Here is a 19,103-nt window from a genome sequence, read left to right on the forward strand (position 1 = left end):
TGTGTGATTGCTAGTGTGAAAACGAGTGAGAAGGGTCATTTTCCTGGGGAAGAATATTACAATCATGACTAACTACCAGTTGTGCAACAGTCATAAAATGAAGCACACATTCTGCTAAATTAAAAACAGATTCTTTTTCTTAACTTTAAAATTGGCTATCACTTTTATACTGCATGAGCAAACTAGCATTTCAATTTAGCTAATCTCTTCTGCAAGCATTAGGGTGTGTTAATTTATTTACATTTAATAATGTACCTTGCTATCTTATTAAAATTATGATTTGCTTCTTCTTAATGGAAATTTAAAAGTAAAGTGGATGTGGTATCTGCAGCAAAGGGAGACAGGAAATCTGTCTTTATAATGAGCAATGGTAATTGTTTTAATTAAAGTAAGTGTTAATAGAAAAATGGAAACATATGGTTTGGTGGGTATTTCTACCTGGAATCAGAAAGTCTACTTGTAGTTGTTCGAAAATCTTATAAGAATGTAGCATTTAAACAGTAAGGTTACAATACGGTTGCATGCTCCACAAAACCTAATTCTCAGGAGACATATATAGGATCGGGTTATAGAGCTAGAGTAATACGGATACAATTGGAATTAAACTCAACCTGCTTGTGAGTAAATGGTAGGAGTAGCTGTCACATTTCTCTAGGTCTATTACTTCAGCTGCAATCTTTACACATTTATCCAGAAGTATTTGAATTTTTGGATAGACATGTAGCAAGTTGTGCTTATGGTCCTATAGGCACTCCTGTAATTTAGATGATTACAACTGTAACTATGTAATTCACACAGTTACAGTTTCTTATGAAAGGATCATAAGGCTGAGCAGGTCACAGTCTTCTCAATATCATGAAATACACTGTATTTCTATTTAAACTATAGTATTGATTTTTAATTGTACATAAGAGTACTGCATTTGTGGCCACTGTATCACCCTGTGGGCTGCATTATTTCAGAATGGAGGGACAGATTCCTATGTGAATATTTCTTTATATTCATTATTCCTGATGTCTAGTTTACTATAAGACGTGTGTTACTTTACTTCTAGTATCATATTCTCAGTGGCAGGCAGGGCAACAAGGTAGCCAGAAGGTGCAGCACCAAAAAGAACTTGCAGTGAATATCTTCCTCTAGCAACAGCTGGAGCTGAAGAGAGGCTACTAATACTTCTGGTCTAAGATGACTCCTTCCAGCCTCCACTTCTTCCCAGGAAATACAAAGCCTTAAAGGGACAGTCATCCTACATGAAGCCTGATACCACCTCTCCTTTCCAACGTCTCCTGTCAGATACACTGCTGCCATTGGCATACAACTTGGAGATCATGAATCTCTGGAAGAAGGTAGCCTGTCCCCAACCTGGGGCCAAGCGAAGGAAGGGCCAATACTGTTGCTCAGAGGTCTCAGGTTCAGTTGTGTCTAGCAACTCTGATGTGCCTGGTTTATCAGCACAGGAATGTCTGGCTCAGGGGTTGAACTTGTACAAGGTATCTCCTCCACTCTGTAAAATAAATAAATAAATAAACTTTTAGCATGTATACATTACTGAAACAGCGCCGTCTACGTTGGCTTGGGCATGTTGTGAGAATGGCTGATGGTCGGATTCCAAAAGATCTTATGGAGAATTAGTGCAGGGAGACCGCCCCAGAGGGATACCACAGCTGCGATACAAGGACATCTGCAAGCAGGATCTGAAGGCCTTGGGAATGGACCTCAACAGATGGGAAACCTTGACGTCTGAGCGTTCAGCCTGGAGGCAGGCGGTGCATCATGGCCTCTCCCAATTTGAAGAGATGCTTATACAGCAGGCCAAGGCAAAGGGGCAGTCCCAAAACAAGCAAAACCAGGGAGCTGGACAGGGGACAGATTGTATTTGTCTTCAATGTGGAAGGGATTGTCACTCTCGAATTGGCCTTCTCAGCCACACTAGACGCTGTTCCAAGACCTCCATACAGAGCACGTTACCATAGTCTCTCAAGACTGAAGGATGCCTACACACAGGTAGGTAGGTAGGTAGGTAGGTAGATGTTTGTTTGTTTGTTTGTTTATATCCTGCCCATCTAGACAAAAGTCTACTCTGGCCAGCTAACAAGTTACAACAAATTCATAAAAAACAATAGCAATATAAAATAACAACAGGAACATAATATGGTACAAGATAGAACCGCCGATCAGCTGTTCCGCAAACATCGCAGTGCAATGTTTTGCCTATTAAAACATCGCAATGCGATTGCATTAGCGATCCCAAAAAATAGATCTCTATGCGGATTCATCGTTAAACGGTGTGCTCGTTATGCAAGGTACCACTGTACTCCTGCCCAAAACATTTTGGCATAATTCACGGATAAACTTTTTATCAAGTATCAGACTTAACTGCCCCTTAATCACATGAGAAAGAATAGGAGTGAAAACCCAGATCTGGGAATGTAAAAGTCATTCAACTGAGTATCATCAAAACATGTTCTGCGAATTCTTTTCCCTAATATCAAAACATCAGGTTTACATTAAAAAATAAATTAATCACAAACAAATTTATGGGTGGTTCACAGGTTAAAACTGAAGCCCCACAAAATCCCATACAACAAAATACATTCAACAACACAATGATTAAACAGTGTAGATCTAAAATTCATACCAACAAATATGAACATTAACATTAATAGCATCTGAGAGAATCAGTTATTGAGGGCAGCTTTGAATAACTCTGTTCTCACCAGTTTTCTGAACATGAGGAGGGAAGGAGCCTGGCGTATCTTAGTTTGTGATTTATTCCAAAGACTACTTATTGGTTTATTATTATAGACTTATTAAGATTTATTTATTGCAGGAACTTTCATAAGCAGATAAAATGCTGTGTTTTATGCTGTCAATTCAGAACCAACTTATAATGCTGCTAACAGGGCTTTAAAGTTAAGTGAAATATTTAAGGAGTGGTTTTAACAGTTACACAAACACACACACACACACACACACACACACACAATTTCTACAGCTGAACGGGAATTCAAATCCAGGTGTCCTGAGATCAAGGTCACTACTCTATCAACTATATCAGTGGTTCTTAACCTTTGTTACTCGGATGCTTTTGAACTGCAACTCCCAGAAACCCCAGTCAGGACAGCTGGTGGTGAAGGCTTCTGGGAGTTGCAGTCCAAAACTCCTGAGTAACCCAAGGTTAAGAACCAGTGAACTATATCATAATGGTTATGAGAACAAATTTAGCAACATGTATATACTATTTACACTTAGTCAGAAGTTAGTCTGATTGATTTCAGTATCGTACCTTACCCAGGTATGGACAGAATTAGGTTGTTCTTTGAAACAAATTCACTGAAGTGGATCTGTAGCTATGAGTATATCTCATCAATGTGGTTTCAAGCAAGAATTATACTGTAATTGTTCAGAAATAACCAAGAATCACATTCCAGAGAAGTTGCAAAAAAACAGGAAAAAGAGAATAAATAACAGGAATTGCATCAACAATTTATCTTATGGTGATTACACTGCATTTTATCCATGATTTATATGTGGGACATGGTATGTTGGTACAATGGGAACATCTCTCTCAAATAAGTACCTTGTGCTCATCTGAACAATTTTAATTGCTCTTTTCCATTTTAGCGCTATGCCAGATAAGCTATGCAGTTTCACAAATTGTTCTGTGCTATTTCACTTGCCATTCTTTAAAAAAAAAAGAAGGAAGAAGGTGATGTTATGACAGAGAAGAGTGGGTGATCTATGATTCTGGTAAGAATTGCAGTGATTTGAAGTGTGGTGTGTACTCTTGCCCCCAATTGGCCCAGAATAATTACATATACCATATTACTAATAACAGCAAATAAATTGCCATTAGAAACATCAAATCACACCAGGATAGCCTCCCATTCTAATCACATTGTAAATCTTACATAAAAATTAATCAGGATTGTCTTTGGAATTAATGCAAATGCACACATCATTTTATTCATTCAGTCAGTCATTTAAAATATTGTTACCTCACTTTCCTCTTAAAAAGGGCTCAAGAGGGCTTATATCATTAAAAGACAATATTTAAAGCTAAAAACAAGAAGTATATAAATACTAAAAAAGAATCAAACAAATACTTCTCTAAGAAGCAGTAAACAAAATCAGTACTAAAAGCACTTTCAAAGCAGCAAGGCACAACAATCCATTTTAAAATCCCACTCAGTCAGTCCATCACTGAGGGAAAGCTTGTCTGAAGAGAAAGATCTTTGCTTGCTTTTGGAAGGACAGAAAAGATGAGGCCAGTCTGGCCTCCTGTGGGAGGGAGTTTCAAATATTATACTATGGATAGCCAACACTGTCCAATCAGTACAGCAGTGTCATATTTGAATCTAGGAAGTTTCAAAAATCCCAGTCATTCAACGAGTATACCAAAAACCTCTTTGAATAGAATAATAAGGTTCTCATGAGAATATTTGGTTAGGGAAATCACCTTAGTTTAAAGAACTGTAGGAAGAGTCTTCAACTATATGAATGCATCTTCTCTTAGAAAGACTCTCCATCCCAAGTCCAGTTTATAGATAAAGACAAAGACAGAAGATCAGGGGCCTTGGAACCACCCTTCAGCAGCAAGTACCTTGACAGCTGACTGAGCAGCAATGCAGACTCGGTCCTGTATTTCTATATAGATTATAGTAATTATTTCCCACTTTATAACTATACATAGAAATTATTATGTATCAATTTAGTGTAATTCTCTATCATTCTTTATCCTCACCTACAGGTTTGTTTTTTGCTTTGTTTCATTTTCGTTTGTTTGAAGATGCTTTAGTGGTCACTCTATACTTGATAAAATTAAAGAAATCATGTAACCAAAAAACACAGAGACCGGACAGAAAAACAAGGACTTGGAGCATCTTTAAAAATGTATTTTAGTGTGAGCTTTCATGCACTGCAGTCCAGTTCTTCAGATTAATATATATCTCTTAGGCTTGAGATACTGTATAAATCTTTGTTTTTATTTGTTTTATACTGTACATGCTGAAACAGACTACAATGGCTACCTCTTTGAAAGCTGTTTAATTAACCTAATTTCATAAGAATGTAGGAGTCTGCATCATTTAGCACAGACAAAGCAGGGTCTATGTTCTTCTGAAAGATTGCCCCAAATCCTCCTGTATAGCTATAAAAATGGCATATTTTTGGAGGCAAATTGCACATGTTAAGAAATCACCATGGCCATTATCAGTCACATGCAGAGTCATAGAACTTAGTGCAACTGCTAATGTCTATATAGATTTCTTTACTTGGGCCAATCTGCCTGCAAAAATTATGCAATTTGTGCTACACCAGGGCAACTAAATAAGAGCAGTTCAGCCAATATTTTTTCCAGAATCTAACACAACAATAATCCTTATGTACAGAAAAACCTTCACCTCATTTTTTTTTTGTTGAGGAAATCCACAAGAAAAGCACTTTTTTAGGTTACAAAGGTCAACCTCCACAGTCAAAACATAAGAGATAGAAATGTATAAGTTTGTGAAACCTACTAAGAGATTTTCAGAATACAATTTGAGTTTCATCAGCTAATGTATTGCTATCTTTACATCCTATCTTTCCTCCCAGGAGCTCAGAATAGATTTCATGCTTCCACTCATACACATTTTACCCCCAAGGCAAGACTCAGAGATAACATTCTGGATCCAGAGGCAGTCATAGTCAAAGCAGACCAATTAAAACCAACTTAAATCTTCTTAGAACAGTTAGTCTGGGCTAGCATATAAGGCAAAATAAAAAAAAAGACAAAAATGTTGCGGCACCTTAAACACTGCTATATTTTAATGTAAACTTTCATGGATAAGCCCGCTTCCTCAGAGTAATCCCACTCTTACAACGTATCTGAGGTAGTGGATCTGTTCACAAAGGCTCACATTAAAACATAGCAGTTAGTCTTTAAGGTGCCTCAAAGTGTTTGTCTTTCTTGTTTTGTTTTTGCCTTAAATGTTCTTGAAGCTCATGGTTCTAGAATCCACTCACCTGTCAGTTTCCTGGTTAAGTGAGGATCTGGAGGCAAGTCTCCCTTGTACCAATCCAGCATTCTAACCCCTAGACAAAAAGAGTTCTATGACTTTTGAATCATTAACAGGATGGAAATGAAAAGGCATAGTGAGATCTTCAAGAAAGATTGAAACAACATGGGAGGAGAAGAGAGGAGCAAGTGGAGGAGCCTAGAGGAAGGTTTCTTTCTGCTCAAGCATGCACCACTAAATAACGGTTTGCCATTACAGGCAAACACTAACTCTGTGGACTTCAGGGTGTCATTAGATTCACATCTCAATTCCACTTCTATAAAAGGGTATTATTGTGTCCTATACTATAGCAAAGTCACCCCAAAGACTGGAAATCACTTAGTATATTTCAATATTGTTGTACACATTCTATATCATTATAAGGTATTAAACTATGTGATCACTTTAGATTTTTTTTTAAATTTCAAAACCTAGCTGTACTTGAAGATACTAATAGACATTAAGATTACTGAAGTGTTAAGCTGCCCACATGTTGAGAGTCATCAAACATTTTCATTAATGCATAAAATTCCACAGGACACTTTAAAACAGAGAATTCCAGACATTGCCAAGATATTAAAGGCTATAAATAATGATATTGTATTGGGTTGCCCAGTTGAATGTTTTTCTCTCTTTTCCTCCTACAGTGTGGTTACTAAGTGTAGCATTCCCCTTTATTAGGTCAATGGATCATGTTCTGTTATGTTAAGTAGTTATGAATATTCATGTTTTAGGCTAATATTGCTGAGAGGTGGAGCTGAGAGAAATGTAATAAAGAGGCGGAGTCAAAGAGTGAAGGCAGTCAGAGTCAGTCAGTCAGAGTCAGAGTGAGAGAAGGGAGAAGGAGATAGTGAGTGGAGTTTGGGGAATTCTGAGGTGTGATTAGAGTTAGGAGTGTATTAGCAAATAGAAGGTTATTGTTAATAATAAATTTACTTAAAGAAGATATTAATGAATCAATATAAATTTCTGTAATCAGTAAACAAAAATCTTATTTAAAAGACCTAAATCTTTATCTTCCTGAAGTAATGGTGATTTAGTGATCACCTGGTGGCAGCAGTGTAAAAGAGGGGATTGTTTGCCTTCGTGTGCTCTGAGTCTTGATGGTCAAGCAAGGGGCATGAGGGCAAATGCCACAATTCGTGTCCAGCGGTGGGATACAAAGAAATCCAGTGAAACCTGAGTTTGGGTATGAAGAAATCCAGTCAAGCCTGATTTTAAAAAGAATTTTATTGAGTCAAGGATACCTTTTAGACAGAGGTCTGTAGCAAAGAAGTTTGGTTCCTCACTAGAGCTTTTGGGAAAAGCTTAGTGGTGGGGGCTTCTGAACCCAGATCTGAGGGGTCTGAGATAGGGAATTACTCTGAAGGAAACTTTTCCTATTTTACCTCAGGATTTGAGGACCAGTGGGCTAGCTTAAGGCTCAAGGCTCTAAGAGTTTAGAGAGCGCTTGTGAAAAAACAGAAGCCAGGGGTCAGAGCAGATCTGAGGGAAAAGAAGAGAAAGCGATACAATTATTTTAGTGACTGGAAGTAAGAGAAGAAAGACAGGTCCTTTAAAAATCAGTAAACACTCTGGACTAATCATCCCAGAAGTAAATATGCCACCCAAACGTACCAAAAGGGGGAGTCGTGAGGCTGAGGTTTTACCTCAAGAAATGGAGGGAAATGGTGACCCTTTAACTCAAATAGAACAAGAACAAGAGGAATTTGATGAAGGTGCCTCAGAGGAACAAAAGGAATTAAGTTCCCAGGAGTTTGAAAAATGGAAGCTGGAATGGGAATTTAAATTTAAGGAACTGAAGCTCAGGCTCAGAGCTGAGCAAGAGAACAAACAAAGAGAACTAGAAATGAGGGCTGAGGAAGAGATTTTACAGCTCAGAGCTGAACTGAGAGTAAAACTGATGGAATTAACAGTCCAAAACTATAATAATAATAAATCCAATCCTGAGGGGAATCTATCAAAAACAGCTGATTATATAAAAGAATTAAGAAACTCAAATTATTCTGAGGTAAAACTTGGTGGTAAAAACTGGGACAACAATAAGAAGCCCTTTAATAAAAATTACCTTAGCAAAACAACAGGGAATGCAGGGTGGTACCTCAGCTAAATTAGTACAGCCTAGTCCTCAGAACCAAGTGAACTCTGAGGAAAAGTTTACCAGATCTCCTCAGGATAAGAGAAGGAATTATAGGTGTTGCAAATGTGGAAAGCCTGGTCATGTACAATTCAATTGTACAGAAAATAAACCTAAAAATGTGGAGAATAATGGCCAGATCAAGAAACTATACTCCTTGGGAACTGTGGAGGCCTCTGAAGGCCAAAGTTCTATCTCCATGGCAACCACAGCAACTGAGCAAGAAGACATTCCTGTAGCCCAGGATGACATAATTCCAAACAGAGCAATGACCCTAAAAGGGATTGGGAAGGAAACCGTGGAGTTAAAAGTGGCTGAAATTCAAATAGTCTACAGGAATTGGTATTGAAAGTGGCAGGTAGCCATTTCAGATGAAATACCAGCAGCTTTTCTACTTGATTGGGACTTAATAGAGCATGTGCAGAGTGCTTTGGAAGTAACATATTCCATGAGGGAGTAGTTAACAATCCCTGAGGGAAAAAATAATTCCCTAATCTCTGATTCTATTCAGGGATGCCCTAGTTTAGAAAAGGACCATGAAGTAATCAAAATGGCTGATGAGGGTATTTTGGAAAACTCTAACGATCCTTCCTGTATTAAGGAACAGAGGTAATATAGTACTTTGAAAGATTGTACTACGCTAACCCATGAATGGCCAGAGAGGTCTTTGACTGATAAAGACCTGATATATGGAGATGGTCTGCAGTTGATATAGCATTTTAAGAGTGATTTTGCACTTACACTTTCACCAGGGAACCAGGAATCTCCTACTGCAGTAGAATTGGATACTGTAGCACAGTGGAGCCTCTGGTTCCCTTGGATACCCAGTTTAAGAGTGGTGCTGAAGCTGATCTCATGCTTTTGAAAACCTGAAACAAAAAAAGTTTGGCTCAGGAGCAGGAGGAGGACACTATTTGGGTAGATTGCTTTGGAGCAGACACCAGTACACTCACTTAGTTGTCTCCTGAATACCCTGAAAGGTTTTGCCTGGATAAGGAGATGGCAGAGCCAAGCTTGGGAAGTGCTCCTGGAAAAGAGAAGAGCTTGTATGAGGCCCAGGAAAGAACAGTCTGTCCTGAGGACCTAGTAGTAGAACTGAGAACTATAGAGGGGAAAATTGCTTTTGACAGGGGTGGAACAAGTAGACATTAAAACCTTGCAAAGCAAACCCCTATCTAGTATATCACTGAAGGAAGGAATGGAATCACATAACACATGCAGTGCATCTAAAACCAACCAATCGTTTAAGATCGCACTTAAAAGACCCTCACTTGAGAAGCTTAAAGAGACCCTTGATAGTGGTCCCCCACATAGGGAAAACTTGGTGATAAAAGTACCTGTGGGCCAATGCGTGAGTGAGAAGGAGAGGGAACTACCTATCCTTTCCCCAGCTGAGAAAGTGAAGCCCCGAGTCAGGCCTAAAGCTGATGTCACTATAAAACGACCAGCAAACGGCATCCTGTGGACAACCAAGTGGCTGATGACCGCCAGTCGATGGAAAAGTTGCAGAGGAAGGAGCCAGAGGTCAACAGAGTGACTCCTGAGTGCCAGCAGTCGTGTGTCCAGCTAAAGGAGGTGGAAACAACCAGGCCACTTGTCAGTGCACCTGATTACAACCGTGAGTCCACCCTCTTTACAGACGCTTCGAGCTATGGACTTGGAGAGGTGCGGTGCCAAGCAGATGACCACAGGACTATGTCAAACTTGTATTTTAAAAAAGAGACTCAGATCATGCCTCAGAAGCCAAATGACTGATGGGGGGGAATAGACATTTGTAAATGTGATGAAAAATTGAATATCCATGGACAGAGATGTGAAGAATGATACCAGGACTTTTATTATAAACTGAAATGGACTATGATTCACAGTTTTATTATTTACGTAAAAATTTCATGATTTTTATTTATGTATAGTTGAAAATGTTAAATGTAAATAATAAGGTAAAGTATATTGTTGAATAGTAGTGAAATGTTTAGAGTATAAGGTATAGTAATAGTTATGTTGTGCTATATGGTAAGTAAACTTATGTAATTGTGCCTGTTTGTTTAGGAGGAAGAACGTGTTTCCCCTCCCAAACAAACATATTTAAGGGGGGAGGTCTGTAGTGTTCCCCTTTATTAGGTCAGTGGTTCATGTTCTGTTATGTTAAGTAGTTATGAATATTAATGTTGTAGGGTAATGTTGCTGAGAGGCGGAGCCAAGAGAAATGTAATAAAGAGGCAGAGTGAAGGCAGTCAGAGTCAGTCAGTAACAGCCAGAGTGAGAGAAGGGAGAAGGAGTTTGTGAATGGAGTTTGGGGAATCCTGAGGTGTGATTAGAGTTAGGAGTGTATTAGCAAATAGAAGGTTATTGTTAATAATAAATTTAAGGAAGATATTCATGAATCAATATAAATTTCTGTAATCGATAAACAAAAGTCCTATTTAAAAGACCTTGACGTGTGGACCTGAATCTTTATCTTCCTGAAGTAATGGTGATTTAGTGATCACCTGGTGGCAGCAGTGTAAAAGAGGGGATTGTTTGTCTTCGTGTGCTCTGAGTCTTGATGGTCAAGCAGGGGGCACGAGGGTGAATGCCACACTAAGCTCTGAACTGAAACTTATTCACCATGCAGGAATTATCTGCTAGGTGAATCTAGCTTAATGTAATGGAGAAGAACAGCTTATATTGTACAAGGGTGTGTTGAGTTTTTGAAACTTACCAAAGCCATGTTTGGAACAAGGCTGAGTGCAACATTTAAAGTGCGCAAATTTTTCTACTAAAGACAATCAAGGTTTTTTGGCAAACCAGCATTTTGATTTCATAACAAGTACCTTAGGGATGGAATCATGATTTCATTCCTTGTCTTGTTACACTCACACTAATTTATCCTTTTGAAGACAGCAAAAGATCCAGCCCTTCACCACTTGAAATCACACCACCATAGTGCTCCTACTTTGCAATATTTCCACATACAGTGGTGCCCCGTATAGCGAGGTTAATCCGTTCCGGATTAACCTTCGCTATACGAAAACATCGCTGTGCGGGTAAGGAAAGCCTATTGGAACGCATTAAACTTAGTTTAATGCGTTCCAATAAGCGTCCAAACTTACCCCTCCAGTGATGTTTTCGCATCCGGCGGCCATTTTGGAGCCGCCGATCAGCTGTTCGGCAGCTCCAAAATGGCTGCCGGACGCCCCAATCATCGCAAAGCGAGTGCGGCGATTGGGGCAGATCCGTATAGCGATCCCCAAAAAGGGATCGCTATACGGATTCTTCGTTAAACAGTGCGCTCGTTAAGCGAGGCACCACTGTACTTCAGTTGACCACCCTGAATGTAAGTCGATGCAATGCACAAGCAAAAAAAATGGGGCTGGGAAGGATAGGACCACAACAAAGAAATCACTGTGAGGGCATAACTGTGCAGTAGACAGGGATGTCTTGGACTCAAGGCACATGTAAGCAGCAGCAAATAAATTTGTCCTGCAGCATAAAAATAAGCATCACAGTGAGCAACTGGTGGCCTGCAGCTCCCACTGGACCATGTTAGTGTAGTGAAAGCTAAGAGAATGATCACAGTTACAGCACAACAACATCTGGACAACGACAAATTGACAATTCCTGTTTTATCAGTTGCTCTGTAATACTGTAGATCAGCTCTAATTAAGCTATATCAATTCCTGCTAGAAATCTTTTGAAAGCAACAGGATCCAATTTGCTTTATTGGTTTCAGTAGTATAGAAGCAGCAATCCAGGACAGAGACTGAAGCACTAGGTGTCCTGAAAATGTGGAAGAATAGGACCATGTTCTGTGGATTTGGCAAGACAAACAAAAGCCACAATGCACATGAGTATGCCATACACTGGTAAGGAGCATGATTGTCAAATACAGATTACAGAAAAATCAATCATAAAGATGGTGTTGGTGTACTGTATGAAGAGATAATACACAGGAATGAGGTCCCACAACGGATCCAGCTGACAGACCAAGACAATTTCTGGGGAAAGTTATATGTACATGGCTGGCAAATTTTCCAGTTCAAGACAGGCAGCAAAAGATTAGGAAATGCTATTTTTTAGAACATGAAATTGCCTTCGAGTCTCAGATGAAACATCAAGAGACTGTAAAATATTTCTTTACTGCCATACCATTTCCCCACCTGTATGGGGAAAAATGTGATCATACATCTCCAGTTTCTTGGACAAACAATCTCCTATCTTTAAAAGCTTTTTTAAAAATACTGCCCTCTGATAGACTGTATATTTAGAGTACTTTCCACAGTAATTCTTTGTCAGGCCTAGCTGGGTTTAAAAATTGATTGGTGTCCAGCACATTCACTTTGAACTGCCAACACAGATCCTTTGTCTTTTCTGGCATTTAATCTCAGCTCTGTTGATGACAGGGTTATTCCATTCCCTTTCTCTGCTGCCCCTCCCCCATTTTTCTTCAGAAGCTGTAAACCACTGTTTCTCACAAACAATTTAAGGTCAAAACATTGCTTTTTCATTAACAGTGCAACAAGCTAAAATATTCTGATGCAAAGTGCCAATGAATGACTTGTATCATAACAGAAATATTTCACTGTTTCTTATGAACCAGGTGCCCCCCCCTCTCTGTGTGTGTGTGTGTGTGTGTTTCTGCATGTGTCTTTGTGTGCATGTTTGCTTGCAAAGAAAGATTTTAGTGTAAGAATGGTGTGACAAATTCTAAAGCCATACTAAATTTGGCATAAAAAATTAGCATGCTTTCCAATGCTTGTGAGCTTCAGACTTGTACAGCCAGAGGTTTAGTACATTTGTCAAGTGACAGCTCATAAATCACTCCGTACATTTATATCTACCAATGAAAAATAGACAAACCAGTAACACCTATTTTCATTTGCCCTTCACAATCCTTTTTAGCCAAGGATTCCATTGGCTGTGAAATAATCCATGTGGGGAAAGCGCAGAATTGGGCTCTATTTAGTTGTTCTTTAAAAGCATATAAAGCCCACAAACATTGAAAAGATCATGCTAGCTCCACCACTCTCTAACATCTCTTTAGTCACAGGAATTCAACTGTGTGAAGAAGAGGTGACTCCAGGACACACCTAGCTTCTCCAGATGAGCCAACCTCCCTCCCCCTCCCACCCACAGATTGGGGTTCTGGCTTATGTGGAAAAGCCACAGAGGTAGAGCAGTCTCCCTCTCTCCAGCCAGTCATGTTTCTGTGATCAACATGTTTTTAAGCATAATGAAATAGAATTAATAGAAATAAAAGGGGAGTAGACAGTAGTAGAAATGAATACTGTACGCCTTATGTCTCCATTAGTGGATTTGAAGGTCAAGAATGAATCTCTGGGTGGCACCCTGGCAACTCTAGCTACATTATGTCTCCATTTTGATTCAGTTCAGTCTTCTGGTGACCCAGTCAAGGCCAAATTGTTGTTTTTAGAGCATTCCCACTTACCTCTTGGGCTGCCATAGCCCTCAATGGAATATGGGCCAGGTATTTCTGAGAAAGGCTCACAGTCACAATTAGGATTCAGACACCATTTGCAGTTTACAGTAATCCACTAGGAGGCACAAGAGTGTAATCAACAGCAAATCAGTTGACCCAGTTTTCATAGTTTATTGAATGGGAACACATATGAAACAAGGCTGTTCTACCCAATCTAAAACTAAAAACCATGATTTGACTTCCAAATTGGAAGATTTTAAAATATTAATATTTGGATGTTTTGGTTCATGATTTACTTGAAAGCATTGGGGGTTTTGATCCCCCTCCCCCGCAACATACCTGAAAAACTGTCTTCAACCATAACAACCTGTCTGGCTCACTGACACAATGTGGAAGTCCTTATATGTGTGTTGTGCTTGCACTGCTTTGGCATAACAAGAAGCCAGCAGCATGGGAATAATATGCAGCTAAAGGATAAATGATCATTTGTGTCAGAAAGATGGGGTATAAATTAAATAAATGAAGCATTGCAGTTTTAAGCAATAAAATATCACAGGAAATGTGAGGTGGGGAGGGGACAACTCTGAAATGAAAATGGCAGAGCTAATTCATGGCCATGTCTGTCTGTCTGTATATTTGGGTGCTATGTTTATTCTTAATAATCCATTGTTCATGAATGCATTTCTCCCTGGAGTGAGAGTGTAGTAAGTAGATTTCATACTGGTATGAACAGACCTCTCATTGTTTTGCCTTTGTAGCCACTTGATCATCTATGTGGTGGAAGCTGTTACTGGAAGAGCAGGACATGGGTTTGAGGAAGTCCTTTTGTGTGGTGGTGGTGGAGACAGAGGAGACGGAAGATCCTTGCACCTCAGTTTGCACGCATGCTTTCTCAGTCTGCCATTTTGTAATATACTATAATGAATTATAATGAGTAGTGATGGTGGCTATAATGAGGATTGTGGTTTTGTGTGATTGCGTAGATTTTCTCCAAGCTAGATTTTGTATGATCTTAAAGTGATCTTAAAGTCTCTTGGTTCTCATGCAATAGGAACTGCTGCAGAACAATTAAATTTTGTCTAAAAACATGTTTCTGTGTGGCTATTTGGGTTCTTTGTGTTCCTTGTTTTGCTCTTAGGTTCCTAAAACTGCCCAGAGTAGACCTTTGGTTTAGATGGGCAGGATAGAAATCAAACCAAACCAAACCAAACCAAACCAAACCAAACCAAACCAAACCAAACCAAACCAAACCAAACCAAACCAATCAATCAATCAAATTAGTGCCTATCAGTTTCCCCTGCTTGTTTCACCAAACAACAAGCTCACGGTATGTATCCCACCACGTCCTTTAACACACTGCCATCAGTTGATCTCTTTACCAACTACATTTCCTGTGAAAGATTGAGGTCCATTCAGTACTTAAGTTTGAAATCCGAACAGGTTTATTGGTTATAAGTTGTTTCGGGAATAGTTCTTAAGCACATTCTTAAAGTTACACAAAGTGTTCAGTATTTTCCTTTAACCTCTTCTATACTTAACTAAAACAGATAACACTCTAATTGTTCACTCCCTAAACTCTCTCTCTGCCCCAAAACCCAAACCTTCTCTTCAGACCTCTCTCCTCTCTCTCTCTTCTCTATCCCTTCCTATCTACTCGACATTCTTCTTCAGCTCCCCTTCTACATAGCTGGCTCCACCTCCCAGTAGCTTCCTATTGGTTCATGCAAATACACTGCTGAATATGCATGATAGGGTGACCGCTACAGGGACCCTAACTTGGCCTGCTCTAGATCAATTACATAGTAAAGGAAAATGTTTGGAGCCTGAAGTGACAGCTGCAATAAAGCCAGATGTATATCAGTTTTTTTCACCAAGGAGAGAACAGGATTCGGATAAGCTGCTGTACTTGATGCAGATGGCTTGCTTCTAACTATACCTGTCTATCTATTAAATCCAACAACCACATTCTGGGCTGCAGCCACCACATATCATTTTTAGCTTTGTGTCACTAATCTGATCCCCAACCACAGAGACACTGGATGCAAATTTATATCTCCAGTGAAGAATTGCAGATTGAACACACATTATGCCTTCATTTTCACTATCAGAAAGAATAGCTTCATTGTATAGGTTCTGTGATATAATTTATTATAAACTTCATATACCATCTCATCCTTTGATCAGTGCTTTGGTTGGATATGTCCAATACCGAAAGGTGAGGCCATTTATTTGCAATGACCTATCATAAAACCAGGAGTGCCATTGTTTAAAATAGTAAAGCAAATATGCTATAAGGGAAGCCTATATCAACTCTTTTTTATTTATATAACTGATATGGAGTGAGTTTTACCAATACAAGGTAAGTGGGAGGCTCCTTAAAAGCCTCGTGTACTGAATATTTTTATTTCTCACCTGTGTGTGTGTGTGTGTTTAGTCGTTTAGTCGTGTCCGACTCTTCGTGACCCCATGGACCAGAGCACGCCAGGCCCTCCTGTCTTCTACTGCCTCCCGGAGTTGTGTCAGGTTCATGTTGGTTGCTTCGCAGACACTGTCCAGCCATCTCATCCTCGGTCGTCCCCTTCTCCTCTTGCCATCACACTTTCCCAACATCAGGGTCTTTTCCAGGGAGTCTTTTCTTCTCATTAGATGGCCAAAGTACTGGAGCCTCAGCTTCAGGATCTGTCCTTCCAGTGAGCACTCAGGATTGATTTCCTTCAGAATGGATAGGTTTGTTCTCCTTGCAGTCCAGGGGATTCTCAAGAGCCTCCTCCAGCACCACAATTCAAAGGCATCAATTCTTCGGCGGTCTGCTTTCTTTATGGTCCAGCTCTCACTTCCATAAATCACGACAGGAAAAACCATAGCTTTGACTATTCGGACTTTTGTTGGCAAGGTGATGTCTCTGCTTTTCAAGATGCTGTCCAGATTTGTCATTGCTTTCCTCCCAAGAAGAAGGCGCCTTTTAATTTCAGGGCTGCTGTCTCCATCTGCAGTGATCATGGAGCCCAGGAAGATAAAATTTGTCACTGCCTCCATATCTTCCCCTTCTATTTCCCAGGAGGTGATGGGACCAGTGGCCATGATCTTAGTTTTTTTGATGTTGAGTTTCAGACCGTTTTTTGCACTCTCCTCTTTCACTCTCATTACAAGGTTCTTTAATTCCTCCTCACTTTCTGCCATCAGAGTGGTATCATCTGCATATCGGAGGTTGTTGATATTTCTTCCGGCAATCTTAATTCCGGCTTGGGTTTCTTCCAGTCCAGCCTTCCGCATGATGTATTCTGCATATAAGTTAAATAAGCTGGGGGACAATATACAGCCTTGCCGTACTCCTTTCCCAATTTTGAACCACTCAGTTGTTCCATGACCAGTTCTAACTGTTGCTTCCTGTCCCACATATAGGTTTCTCAGGAGACAGATAAAGTGGTCAGGCACTCCCATTTCTTTAAGAACTTGCCATAGTTTGCTGTGGTCCACACAGTCAAAGGCTTTCGCATAGTCAATGAAGCAGAAGTAGATATTTTTCTGGAACTCTCTGGCTTTCTCCATAATCCAGCGCAAGTTAGCAATTTGGTCTCGAGTTCCTCTGCCTCTTCGGAATCCAGCTTGTACTTCTGGGAGTTCTCGGTCCACATACTGCTGAAGCCTACCTTGTAGGATTTTGAGCATAACCTTGCTAGCGTGCGAAATGAGTGCAATTGTACGGTAGTTGGAGCATTCTTTGGCACTGCCTTTCTTTGGGATTGGGATGTAGACTGATCTTTTCCAATCCTCTGGCCACTGTTGAGTTTTCCAAACTTGCTGGCATATTGAATGTAGCACCTTAACAGCATCATCTTTCAAGATTTTAAATAGTTCAACTGGAATGCCATCACCTCCACTGGCCTTGTTGTTAGCCAGGCTTTCTAAGGCCCACTTGACTTCGCTCTCCAGGATGTCTGGCTCAAGGTCAGCAACTACATTGTCTGGGTTGTCCGGGATATCCACATCTTTCTGATATAATTCCTCTGCGTATTCTTGCCACCTCTCCTTGACGTCTTCTGCTTCTTTTAGGTCCCTCCCATTTTTGTCTTTTATCATGTTCATCTTTGCGCAAAATGTTCCTCTAATATGTCCAATTTTCCTGAACAGATCTCTGGTCTTTCCTTTTCTGTTATCTTCCTCTATTTCTTTGCATTGTTCATTTAAGAAGGCCCTCTTGTCTCTCCTTGCTATTCTTTGGAAGTCTGAATTCAAGTTTCTGTAACTTTCCCTATCTCCCTTGCATTTTGCTTCCCTTCTCCTCTCTGCTATTTCTAAGGCCTCGTTGGACAGCCATTTTGCTTTCTTGCATTTCCTTTTCTTTGGGATGGTTTTCGTTGCTGCCTCCTGGACAATGTTACGAGCCTCTATCCAAAGTTCTTCAGGCACTCTGTCCACCAAATCTAGTTCCTTAAATCTGTTCTTTACTTCCACTGTGTATTCATAAGGGATTTGGTTTAGATTATACCTGAGTGGCCCAGTGGTTTTTCCTAATCTCTTCAGTCTAAGCTTGAATTTTGCTATGAGAAGCTGATGATCAGAACCGCAGTCAGCTCCAGGTCTTGTTTTTGCTGACTGTATAGAGCTTCTCCATCTTTGGCTGCAGAGAATATAATCAATCTGATTTCGATATTGCCCATCTGGTGATTTCCATGTATAGAGTCGCCTCTTGTGTTGTTGGAAAAGAGTGTTTGTGATGACCAGCTTATTCTCTTGACAAAACTCTATTAGCCTTTGTCCTGCTTCGTTCTGAACTCCAAGGCCAAACTTCCCTGTTGTTCCTTTTATCTCTTGGCTCCCTACTTTAGCATTCCAGTCCCCTAGAATGAGAAGAACATCTTTCTTTGGTGTCAGTTCTAGAAGGTGTTGTAAATCTTCATAGAATTGTTCAATTTCAGTCTCCTCAGCAATGCTGGTTGGTGCATAAACTTGGATTATTGTGATGTTGAATGGTCTGCCTTGGATTCGTATTGACATCATTCTATCATTTTTGAGATTGTATCCCATTACAGCTTTTCCCACTCTTTTGTTGACTATGAGGGCTACTCCATTCCTTCTACGGGATTCTTGTCCACAATAGTAGATATGATAATCATCTGAGCTGAATTCGCCCATTCCTGTCCATTTTAGTTCACTGATGCCCAGGATGTCGATGTTTATTCTTGCCATCTCCTGTTTGACCACCTCCAGCTTCCCAATGTTCATAGATCTTACATTCCAGGTTCCTATGCAGTATTTTTCTTTGCAGCATTGGATTTTCCTTTCACTTCCAGGCACGTCCACAGCTGAGCGTCCTTTCGGCTTTGGCCCAACCACTTCATTAGCTCTGGAGCTACTTGTACTTGTCCTCCGCTCTTCCTCAGTAGCATGTTGGACGCCTTCCGACCTGAGGGGCCCATCTTCCAGCGTCATATCTTTTAGCCTTTTGTTTCTGATCATGGGGCGTTCTTGGCAAAGATACTGGAGTGGCTTGCCATTTCCTACTCCAGGT

Source organism: Pogona vitticeps, chromosome 4, assembly GCF_051106095.1.
Source record: "Pogona vitticeps strain Pit_001003342236 chromosome 4, PviZW2.1, whole genome shotgun sequence".
NCBI lineage: Eukaryota > Metazoa > Chordata > Lepidosauria > Squamata > Agamidae > Pogona > Pogona vitticeps.